This window comes from Lactuca virosa, chromosome 4 (genome assembly GCF_052849685.1).
Source record: "Lactuca virosa cultivar CGN04683 chromosome 4, Lactuca_virosa_CGN04683_v6, whole genome shotgun sequence".
Taxonomy (NCBI): domain Eukaryota; kingdom Viridiplantae; phylum Streptophyta; class Magnoliopsida; order Asterales; family Asteraceae; genus Lactuca; species Lactuca virosa.
Window position 1 is genome coordinate 450,421,631 of NC_136429.1, and position 13,143 is coordinate 450,434,773.

Sequence of the window (13,143 nt, forward strand, 5' to 3'; positions counted from 1 at the left end):
GAAGATGAAGAAGTGAAGAAGCCCACTCATGGCAGGGCTTTGTTGGTAAAAGAAGAAAATGTTACTGGAAAGTGTCTGATGGTGACTTTTGAGGTGTCACAAATGAGAGGTTATACCACGGATGGGGGACGAGAAGAAGCGAAAGAGCGAGAAGACAAGTGTTTTGCAGCGAAACCTGTCAGTGTGCATATCAATGAATGCGATGAGTTGATCAAAAAGGTACAATCTATTCTTGCTTCTTTAAATATCCCCATCACAAACTATGAAAGAGAACTAAATGGATTAAAATCTAAATTTTCTAGTATAAGTGGTAGTTTAACTCAAACTCGCGTCACAAACTCTAACCTAACTGATCAAATCAGCAGGGTATCATTGAAGAGTGAGGAGAGACGTATGTGGATAGAGCAAAAAGAGAAGGAGTTGATTAGGTCTAGGGATGAAACAATTTATTTGCAAAGAGATAATTTGAAGCTTTTGAAACAACATAATGTTTTTTGTTTGATTGTTAAAAGATTATACTCAAACATTACTCAATTGCATCTTAATTGTGATATAGGAAAGAAGATACATCGTATGATTTTACCCTTCCTTGAGTTCAAGGAGGATGAAATCGATACCGATGCATACAACTGTGAAAACGTTATTTCTTCTAATGATATCTCTCACTCATACAAAATTGGTCTAGACAAAATAGAGTCCTTCATAAAGTCAAAAGACCATAAGGACATGCTCAAAAATTTGTTAGATGAAAATGACAAGTTAAAAATCAAAACCGAAACTGTACAGAAATTTGACTCTTTAAATGCCAAGTTGAATTCAGAAAACAAAATGGATATTGAAAACACTTCTGAATTCAATGAGGATGATGATATGAGTGTAATATCTGTAGAAGATGAGGTGGACTGTTCTGAATTTGTCAAGAGCGAACCCGAGACCAATAAAAATCTTATTTCTGAAAACTCTGTTGAGTTCGCTCGCTCATCAAAAGACAAGACTAAAGTTCTCAAGGCAAAGGTTATTGTATAACAAAAGGTCCATACAACTCCGAATCAAGTATACACAGTTCAAGGAGTTACAAAGCAACAGACAACCGAACTAACAACATTAGTAGAAGAAGATAATGCTGATGGCTGCGATGAGTTTTTCTGTTCAGCACCGATAGATAATGCCGATGAAACAGAAGGTCTATTTCAGAAAACATCATGGAGAGTGAAAGGTAGGTATATGGCAGAACCACTTAATGATCCTACACGATTTGATGTGCCAAGCACAAGTGGTACTAAAATTGACTCAGGCGAACCAGTCAGGATGTCAAGCGAAACCTCTTCTCTGAAGAGCGAAAGTCATGCTCAAGTACCAAAGCGAAAGGCCAACATCCATAAAACTCCAAAACAAGTGTTAGAGAGAAAGCATCAACGAAATGTGAGATACAAGAAGAATCTTTCTGAAAGGAAGCAGTTTTGGCGATCTCAAAATCCTAGTTACGTTCGCTATGAAAAAGCTTCTAAGTCAAAAGAAGAAACAAAAGCAAACTCAGCTTCTCATGTTCCTCGGAATCAAGACAACCGAAGGAAGAGTTTCGGTCCTCAGAGTCAAGACAACTGAAAGAGGAGTTTCGCTCCTCAAAACCAAGATAACTGAAAACAGAGTTTCGGCCCAGAAAGGCATAGCAACCAAAAGAAAAGTTTCAGTTATCTGATGGACGATAACCGGAAAAGATGTTTCGGACCTCAAGTTGTGAGAAACCGAAAGGATGGTTTCGGTCCTAAATCAACTACTGAGAGGAACCGAAGGGAGGATAGTTTCGGCCCTCAACCAAGTAAGGGCAATGATCGAAAGCTTAATAGTGCTCCCAAGTCTCATCTTTCTCACTCTCACTCTCACTCACAGAATGATCGGAAGGGAAAAGGAAAGCTCTTTCCAGGAGATGAAAAGAAGACGGCGTTTGAACCTAAAGTGGAGAACCGAAAGAATGCTAACGTCAAATCAAAAATTGAACCTAAAATACTCAAATCTAATAAAATCAAAGTATTCACTATAAAAAGAAAAGATGAAACAACTCTAATAAAAAGAACCTTTCTAGTTGATGTTTCTCTTACAATTCCTAGTTATGTAAAAGGCTCACGAGGACCCAAGAAACTTTGGGTTCCTAAATCTGCTTAATTTTTGTAGGTTATACGTGACGACCAGTTTGATGATGAATGGTACATAGACAGTGGCTGCTCGCGTCATATGAGAGGAATAAAGGAAGAGCTGAGGGAATTTCGGTCCCTTCAAGATGGTGGAAGTGTCAAGTATGGTAATAATTCGTTTGGCACATTCAAAGGCTATGGTATGATCACCAATGGTGATTTCTCGATACGAAAAGTGGCGTACGTTGAAGGTCTGCAACACAACCTCATCAGTGTTTCTCAACTGGTGGTATGTACCAGGTTAAAAGTTTTGTTTGATGACGATAGCTCAGAGATTTTTGAAAAGAAGACGAACCATATCTTGCTGAAATCAAAGCGAAAAGGAGAGATGTACCCTTTGAATCTCAATCCCATTCGAGGGAAACCAACGGTTTGCTCATTCAGATGAAAGCTGGCTTTGGCACCGGAGACTCTCCCATCTCAACTTCAAAGACATCAACAAACTAGTGTTTGGGGATCATGTTCGAGGTCTTCCAGTTCTGAAATTTGATAAAGAACACTTGTGTGCCGCTTGTGAAATGGGAAAACAAAGTCGACAAAGTCATCCTTCTTGAGTCAATACAAAAATTATTGAACCACTAGAATTACTACACGTTGATCTATGTGGTCCATCTTCAATCGAAAGCATTGGTGGTAACAGGTATATACTCGTTATAGTGGATGATTTCTCTCGATTTACCTGGGTGTTCTTTTTGAGGCAGAAATCAGAGGCTACTCCGAAGCTTAGACTCTTTATCAAGCAGGTAGAAGTTCAACTGCGAGGGTTAGTTCGAAACATTAGAAGCGACAATGGGTTGGAGTTCAAGAACAAGGACTTTGAAGATTTTCTTGCAGAAAAGGGAATCACCTAAACTTCTCTGCTCCATATACTCCACAACAGAACGGAATTGTCGAAAGGCGAAACCGATCTTTGTGTGAAGCGGCCAGAACTATGCTGAGCTTCGCTTCTCTACCTCTATATTTCTGGGCAGATGCCATTGCTGCTGCTTGTTTCACACAGAACAGATCTTATCTGAACAAACATTTTTCCATCACTCTATATGATATCTTGAACAACCGAAAGCCTAATGTAAAGTTTTTTCATGTGTTCGGTTCCAGATGCTTCATCTTCAATTCAAAGGAGCATCGAAACAAGTTTGACGTCAAAGCAGATGAAGGAATCTTTCTGGGTTACTCGTTGAACTCCAAAGCATACCGAGTCTTAAACAAGCATTCGAGGAAAATCGAAGAGACTTACTACGTCACCTTCGATGATAACTACATTAAGAAACTGAAGACAACAGAAGGTTCTGCGGAGGAGATTTTTCCTAAATCTGGTCAGGCTACGGTCCCAATCTCAAATCTCTTTGAGCAATACATGCAGCTGTTTGATGAACCAAAAAAGTCTATTCACTCTGAATCAAAAGCCGCAGATAACCAGGTCGACAACCTGAAGAAAATAATCGATGATGCTGCAAAGCAAATGGCAGAAGAACAACCTCCAGCAACCGAACAATCTAACCGCAGATAGTTCTTATGTTCAGGGGGAGGATTCGTCTCCTCCAAATAACCAAGATTCATCATTCAAGAGGGAGAGTCCATCATCATCAACATCAACCGAAAGCCAAGTCCAGGGAAAGAATTCTGAGCCTGAACCGGAGGAAGTATCATCGTTCGAAGGGGAGAAAGCAAATTCAAACGATGATGATATTCAATCAGAACTCGAAGAATAAGTGGATGCTGAACTGGATCCTTCTTATGATCCTAATTACCCACCACTCACCAAATGGACTAAAGATCATCCTCAAACACAAATTATTGGTGCACCATCAGAAAAAGTTCTCACGCGATCACAAATGAAAGCAAAACAAACTACACTATTCTCGAAAGTGGAATTTTTCATGTTTAACTCATTCGTCTCCAAGGTTGAACCGAAGACGATCAACACTGCACTTGATCATTCTTATTGGGTACAGGCAATGCAGGACGAACTCAATGAGTTCGAGAGAAACAAAGTGTGGCGACTGATTCCAACACCAAAGGATGCTTCTGTGGTTGGTCTAAAGTGGGTTTTCAGGAACAAGATGTACAAGGAAGGAAATGTAATTCGCAACAAGGCAAGATTGGTTGTGAAAGGTTATTGTCAAGAAGAAGGCATTGATTACGAAGAAACCTTCGCTCCAGTAGCGAGGCCAGAATCAGTTCGTATTTTTCTCGCCTATGCAGCACACAAGAATTTTGAAGTATACCAAATGGATGTGAAGTGCGCCTTCTTAAATGGAGAACTGGAAGAGACAGTGTATGTAGAGCAACAACCGGGTTTTGTAAACGAGAAGTATACAAATCACTGCTACATTCTGGACAAGGTTATCTATGATCTCAAGCAGGCACCAAGGGCATGGTATGAAACTCTGACTAGATTTCTTAAAATGTCTAAGTTTAAACAAGGTTCGGTTGACCCAACCTTCTTTCGTAAGAAAGAGGGTGACCACCTTATGATAGTTCAAATTTACGTTGATGACATCATCTTCGGCTCCACAAATCCTAACTTAACAGCTGATTTTAGGAAGTTGATGGAGACTAAATTTGAAATGAGCTCAATGGGTCCGATTAACTTTTTCCTTGGCTTGAATATTAGACAGGGGCCCGAAGGCATTTTCATTAATCAAGAGGCTTACACAAAGACATTGCTTGCCAAGTTTGGAATGTTGGGAGACTCAAAAGTAAAGGTTCCTATGGCGTTTGGCACAAAGTTAACACCTTCTCTGGACAAACCGGCTCCTGACATGACCCTTTATCGTCAAATGATAGGGTCCCTGATGTACCTAACAGCAAGTCGACCAGACATAATGTTTTCTGTTTGCTATTGTGCTAGGTTTCAAGCTAATCCACGCGAACCTCACCTGCTAGCTGTGAAGAATATCTTCCGTTACCTGAAGCGAACCTCTTCGCTCGGTCTATGGTACCCAATGAAGTCAGGGTTCTTTGTCCAAGCATTCTCAGATGCTGATCTTGGAGGATGTGGACTGGACCGAAAGAGTACCACTAGAGGATGCCAATTTCTGGATGGCAAACTGGTTAGCTGGCAGTCAAAGAAACAAACATGTGTCTCACTCTCCACTGCAGAAGCAGAATACATAGCTGCAACATCGTGCACATCTCAGGTCATTTGGATACAAAGTCAACTTCACGACTATGGCCTAAACAGGAAGAAAATCCCACTATATTATGACTCAGAGAGTGCAATTAGGATTTGTCACAACCCAGTGCAACACTCAAAGACGAAACACATAGCACTGAGGTATCACTTCATCAAAGATCATGTGGAAGACGGTAATGTATAAATTCATTTTGTAAGAACCACTGATCAATTGGCTGACATCTTTACTAAAGCCTTGCCTGAAACTAGTTTTAATAAAATCCTTCATGGCCTAGGAATGATGGAAGCTGAATCTGTACCAAAGTCATTTTCGCCTCAATAAAAGTAGGAAGCGAAATAGAACGAACGCTCGGTCCATTTCGGGTTCGGTTCTTTTGGGAACCGAAATGAACCGAACGCTCGGTCTTTTTCGGGTTCGGTCTAACCGGGCTTGGTTCGCTTCTCATTTTTCAAGTGACGGTTTCAGATGTATAGTATGTATACATTCTTTTCTCATTTTTTTTCTGTTTTTTATTTCTTTTTCAGAAAATATTTTAAAATCCAAAAATATTTTTTATTTATGTTTTTATTTCTTTTTCAGAAAATCTTTTAAAAAAATCCAAAAAAAGTAAAAATATTTTCTCTGTTTTTATTTCTTTTTCAGAAAATCTTTTAAAATCCAAAAATATTTTTCATTTCTGTTTTTATTTCTTTTCAGAAAATGCAAACAATAATTCAAAAATATTTTTCTTTATTATTTAGTCTTTATCTAATCAATGTACAAGGAACTTTCCTAATGATGGAGATGGGACATGTATACTTCTCTATCTTTGTATTAGCTAAGTGTCCCTAGAAGCATGCTGCTGTATGTTGACCCACGCCTCTAAAGATTTTGAGTGAAACCTTAATGACTTGATAAATACCAATCATGTCTTCCCAATTAGGATGACAAATTCACTCTCATCATGAGCTACCTAACTCTACTCCAACATGAGTTAAGAGTTTTTATGCTTGGTCCTATTTTATAGCAGAGGTACATTCGTTCTTTAACCCCCTTAATCTTATTCTCTATTAATCATTCATTTCAAAATTGTAACCCTTGAGACTCTCAGCCTTACCACTGAGGTTTATGGTTACACAACTTCTGTGTTTATGATCTTAGTTTCGTGTCACTACGTGCTAAGTGAAACCCAAAATTCAATACCTATAATGCATTGACGGTGAACAAATAAATGTTCTAACTTTCACCTTGAATTAACGAAACCAGTTTTGTGGATGTACCCTGAAATCTCCTATTCTTGTGAGAGATCCTTATGAAAATGTCTATCACCAAGACTTTTCTTCCCGAAGGGTCCAGTTTTAATTTTTTCAATGAGATTTCTAATTATTTAATGTCAACACGTCACTGAATATAATCCACACCTACTTGTTTAATAGGCCACATTGGTCTCACAAGTACTTTGTTCCACTTTTGGTCTTATGTCAAGTACTGAAACCTGGATTGAAGCGAAAGCCACCTTTGCTAGCCTTGTTTATAAAAGATGCCTTTCAATGCTTCTTAAAAAGTACTTGATCGTAATTCAACGGGAATCCATTCAAGCACTTTGAAGTCTATTTAGATTTTGAAGGAAGCGATTCGTGCCCGGGATCAATTGCTTTATGTCTTTTATGACATCACAAAAATCCCACAAATAGTTTGCTTTATTTCTTTATCTTTGACACTATCTTGCACGAAAATCTTGGATTTTCCAAAAATCTGGTTGGATTATTCACAAGCTATTCATGAATATATAGCTTCGGTTCCTAACGATGTTATGTAGTGATTTTCAAACGAAGGGATGAAATCTATAATAAGCCTTTGGTTATTTATGGAGATAACGCTTTTATTAAAAGATTGAGGAGACGAGTCAGCAGGGAGCTTAATCGATTGGAATTTGAAAAGGAGATAAGATTAAAAAGGCGCGTGAATTCGAACAGTTACATGGGCGTGCGTCATTAGCTGCTTTATCGGGGTTGCCAGTTGTCAAATCACAGCTTTTTAGGCGTCGTTTCCCAAATTAATGGAATCATTACCCTTGATTTTTCTCTCTCCACAGAATCATATATAAGGGTTTTTGGTACTGCGATCTTGTTCTTTACCACACTTCTTCTCTCTCAAGAAGGCGATTTCCGGCGATTCTATTGTCACTGTTCATCTTCTTCTTCCTCAAGCTTCAACAATGGCAGAGTCTTCGTCTGTTCAAGAAACTTCTGCTCGTTCCACTCTCCTCACCATCAAGGCAAATCAGAACTTGCTGATTGACCTCTCACTGTTCCTCTACGATCCCTACATGTATAACGTGGTTGAATGTCTTAAGTATTCACCACTTATCAAAGCTTTATCAATGGTGGAAGTTGTCCCAATGTCTTGTCTCCCTCAACTTTATTCCACGGCTACTTACGACAAGGGTGCAAACAAGATTTATTTTGATGTTCTCAACCAGAAGGCCTCCATCTCCAAGAACAAATTTTACTCATTGCTAGGGCTCACATATGATGCTTCGATGGTGAATCCTGATTCAATCTCAACTAGTCAGCTTTTCACGATGTTTTACAACATGGGATACATTGAAACCCTAACTACCGTGACAAGGTTCAAGAAATCATGCCTTCCTCCTCAATGGAATGGGCTGTTCACTCTCCTCTTCAAAGGGCTTTCTGAAAGGAGCGCCGGATCATATGGTTCCAGCAAGTCTTTCATGACTTTCCTTTATGGGTTGTACCACGGAATCAACCTTGACTATAGCTCGGTTCTATGGCTTCAGCTCGTCCAAAGTTTATCATCAGCTTCACGTCATACATAAATTTCATGTGCCAGGTTTTGGACCATTGTTACTTAATCGATAATGGAGCGTTTTCACATTCCCATTATGGCAGATTCTTTGCTCTCCTCTATTGATACATTCCATACTACAAACATAATTGTCACTCATCCATCCAAATTTCACTTCGTTGGCTCCATTCCAGAGTCAATGTACGCATATGTGTCTACTGCCAGCAAGCTCATTCAGGAATACAAGAAACTTCCCTCTTCTGGTCCAAGGGATCTAACCCCAGAGATGTTAAAATCTATTGAAGAAGCAGATAAACCTGCAAAACGGGGCAAGAAGCAAAAAGATAAAACAGGGAGAAAAAGAAGCGAAAGGCGGTGGAGTATCAAAAGTTCAATCCCCAAAGAAGCGAAATGCAGAGAAGGCTGCTCCTTCACAGCCCAAGCAGAAAAAGACCAAGAAATCTGCTAGAAAGCTTATTCTTGAATCTTCAAGCGACTCAGATTCTGAGTATGTACCTTCCGGTCATCAACCCCAAATTTCGAGTGAATCTGAGAGCGAAAGCTTAGATGATGAAGATGTGGTTCGAGGTGGCACACCTCCTCGTTCGCCTACACCTGAGGTATTCGTTCGTTCCCAAGCACCTTCTCCTCCACCTATTTCCATTCCCATTACCCTTCCTCCCATTATCCCTATCGTTACATCTCAACCCTCATCCACTATTCCCATTCCCACTCCCATCTTTTCAGAAGCTACAACCACTACCACCACTGGAGTGCAAACCAACGTATCTGATACGAGGGTACGTACTTCAGCACCCGACACCCATGCTACTTCAAAACCTCTGTCTCCTACCCAATCCACTGAAACCAATACTGTCATTGGCGGGGAGAATGTTGATTTTGATACATTCTACTACAGTCCTTACAGGGTGCAAAGTGATGATGATGAAGATGCCCCTGTCACCAAACGCCATCTTAAGGAGCTGAATGAGAAGCTAGATAAACTTATGGCTTCCTCATCTACTCAAGGTTCTCTTTCTGAGTCTGCTGTTAAAAGCATGATGGCCACATTGGTTAAGGAACATGATGCTTCAATCTCCAAAGCCACTTCAGCCATTGATGCTTCAACAAAAGTTTGCACGGAAGCGACCGAAAAAGTCGATAAACTAATTTCTAACGCAAACATTTTTCTTGAGTCTTTACAGGGTGCTGCAACGCAAAATGCCGCCAAGATCAATGCTTCGGTTCAGACCCTTACACAATCTCTTCATCAAGAAAAGAAGCTTTTTGAAGTGCTTCGCCAGAACCTCTCTTCTGAACAAGCCAAACATCAAGCTTCGGTCAATTAACGTTTCAATCAGCTTCAGCCAGATCTAGCCTTGAAAAGCAGAGTAATGGATGAACTTGCTCTGAAGACTACTCAACTAAAGACCCAGACCTTGAAGCTCAATCAAGCGAACAAGGAACTTGATGATTTGTGTTCGGAGCGGTCTGTGGTAAAGAGCTCTGTTGGAGATGTTCACTCCATTCTTCTCCATCTTCTTGAAGCCCACGATCCGGTTCTTACCATTTTAGTCAGACGCCATTTAGCTGAGAAGCTACGACCTGCTCTTGACATTTTAAGCAGGATAGAAGGTGTTCCGGAGTCCGTTGTCCCTCCGCAACAAGGGAAGAACAAACAAAGATCTCATCCCAACCTCCAAAACCTCAACAGCCGAAAGTGGTTGCCAAACCGAAAGGGAAAGATTCTTCGGGTTCGGGTGTGCAAGATAAGGGTAAAGGAGTTGCTGATGATGATGAGGATGATGCTGATGATATTGAAGATACGGTTCCTATAAGGAATATTATGAAAACCAAGCCTTCTTCTCAGGAGATTAAGCAAAAGGTTACTGAAGCAATCAACAAGGAGTATGCGGTGAGAGAGGCGAATCTACTCAATCAGAGAAAGTTGAAGTTTCCTCTATGGACGTTGGAAAGGCTTCGAAAGGAGGCGATTGAAGCCCCAAGTTCACACTGGCTAGAGCCTGTTCTCTCTTTCAATGTCGAGAATTCTAAAGATTCCCAATTTGACATGCCAATCACTCGCAAGGCTTTCATATTCACTGTTTTGAGCCTACAATTGCAATTCCCTCTCTAGACCCGAAGGTTGATCAAGACCTGCTGGAATATTATCATGAATTCTCTCAACCGCAGTACCTCACCTGGAGTAACAAAAAGATCACAACTGTTAAGGTGATGAAGCCTACTGCAGCTGGCAAGTTCATCAATGTCAAGTTCAAAGTGACTCGAGGATCTGATGGTTCGGTCCATACAATCTCACTTGCAGATTTGCCAAATCTAAATTCACACGATTGGATTCTTCTGATCAACATTCTACTCTCCAATGAAAAAGATTATGAGCCAATCATTGATCATATCAAGCGTATGCTAGTGTGTTACATTCATGAAGTGGCAAAGATGGATCAGGAGGTTGCTGCTGCTATTCACAAGAGACCCACTGTCAAGCCAATTGGGAAGGCAGGCGACACTAAGCTGATGGTGAAGGGAAAGATTGATCCATAGTCTCACACTGTCTTGTTTATTAGAGCCGAAGGTCAGAGATTCCTATTTGCTTTGGCTGACAAACATCTATTCTCCACTGCCTGTCTAGAGCACATTCTGGAGCTTGTTTATGGGTGCGATCAAAATAGTGACGCTGACAAGAAACTATTCTCAGAAATGCTTCAGTGGTATATGGCTTTCAAACAGACTCTTCTTGCCATTATTCCAAGATTGTTCAAGGTTGTGAAGCGAACTACTCAACCTCCACCGAAGTGAAGTCTCACCTCAATTGACACAAAGGGGGAGATTGTTGAGTCCTGCGGTGTTGTGTCATTGGGCTCGGTCCTTAGCCATGTTTTGTTATCCGGTTTGCGCCTGTCCAACCGTGATTATTGTATTAGGGTTTAGTATTTAAGGTGCATGCATGCATCCTTAGTAATTATCGCTTTCATTATTATTCATAGTAATTATACTACAAACCCTAGCTCGCCTCTACAGTGGAAGTTCTTTGTCGAGCTCTGCTGAGGCGTGACTACTTTTGAATCATTAAGCATTACTTTGATTCCATCTCGTGTTTACAATGTTTTGTTTGTTTACTTTACTGATTAACCTGTTGAAGATCTAATCGATCTAAGAGTTTTTCAACTCATCAGCGGGATTGGGAGAGTACAACGTCATCTTGGTTTATTCCAAGACTGAGGAGCAGCACAAGAAGCGCCTGAGGGAGGTGCTAGAGACTTTGGGGAGGGAGAGAGCTTTTGAAAGGTACTCCAAATGTGAGTTCTGGTTGTGCGAGGTGAAATTTCTTGGGCACCTTGTCAATCAGAAGGGTATTCTAGACGTTTCGGCCGAGATAGAGGCCGTGACGCAGTGGGAGATTCTGAGGTCTCCAATTGAGATTCAGAGCTTCCTAGGTCTAGCGGGTTATTACCGGAGATTTATTCGGGTTCTTGAAAGCGGTGTGATCTTTTGGACTGACTAGTATTGAAACACTAGCAATGGTAAACGTGGTTTTCAGAAGATTGGGCATAGAATGGTAAGAAGGATCGAGAATCCTTCCAGTATTGTGTGCCGTAAGGCGTTAGTTAAATCAAAGTGGGGGAGAATCATCCAAGGATTCAGAAGTAGGAGCAGTTTTGAAACTGAGCAGTTTTGAAACTGACTAGTATTGAAACACTAGCAAGCGGCTGTATGGTTTGAGGATAGTGTGAGATGGAAGTTCGTAAAAAACTTGCCAATAAGGAGATCGTGTTCCCGTAATGTTTGCTAGCAAGCCTTAGGGAATCAGGTTGGGGATTCCAGTCAGGACATGAGTTCAGCTGAGTGTTCTTGCCAATAAGGAGATCGTGTTCAATCCAGTATGGAAAGTATTGTAAGTCTGCGGGTGTAGCCGTAGCATTCACTAGCAGCCAGATAGTATTAGAGTGTTGTAAGTCTACGGGAGTAGCCGTAGCATTCACTAGTAGCCAGATAGTGTTAGAGTGTTATAAGTCTGCGGGTGTAGTCGTAGCATTCACTAGCAGCCAGATAGTATTAGAGTGTTGTAAGTCTGCGGGTGTATCCGTAGCATTCACTAGCAGCCAGATAGTACTAGAGTGTTGTAAGTATGCAGGAGTAGCCGTAGCATTCACTAGCAGCCAGATAATGATATAGTGTTGTAAGTCTGCGGGTGTAGCCATAGCATTCACTGGGTTGGTCGATAGCGTGAGTGCGTTGTTAGGACGCGGAAAGAACAGTAGTACCCACCAGTTCGGGTGTAGCAGTGAGGATATGGAAATCCACGGATTGGATTTCGGAATTACCCAGACGGATTAGACCTGCTTAAGCCAGTGGTAAGACTGTGGAAGCGCCACTACAGCTATGAGAGCAAGGAAGCAGTGGACTGCTTAAGGTCATTTATGACATAAGGCTACCAATGGTCATGTAGCAATCACTTTTAGCCTTGGGTTTGGTGACGTCAGGATTCGACGCATGGAACCAATCAGTTAGATCAGAAGGCCGTTAGAGCCACAGTGACAAGTTAATTAGTAGCAAATAGTTCCAGAGAAGGATTTTGTTTAGAAGTCGTGTGAGGCGACTAAGTAGGGAGTCCTTTGGCTCCGCAGTCGGGCTGGGACCCGATATTTCAGATGATTGGCGGAAAAATTGAGACCAGGTAGGTCTCGGTAGATGTTGGGAAGCAGCCATGTGACAACATACAGTTTCAGGCAGTTCAATGTTTCAGGCAGTTCAGTGTGTCAGGCAGTTCAGTGTTCAGACAGTTCAGTGTTTTAGGCAGTTCAATGTTCAGGTAGTTCAGTGTTTCAGACAGTCAGTGTTTCAAGCAGTTCAGTGTTTTCAGGCAGATCAGTGATTCAGACAGTTTTGGGTCTCCAACAGTAATGACATTTAAGGACCTCATGTATGATAAGCATAACAGATTGCTGAGTAATGCTTAGTCACCCACCGCGGGGTTCATCTATAATGATTCAGTATGAGTG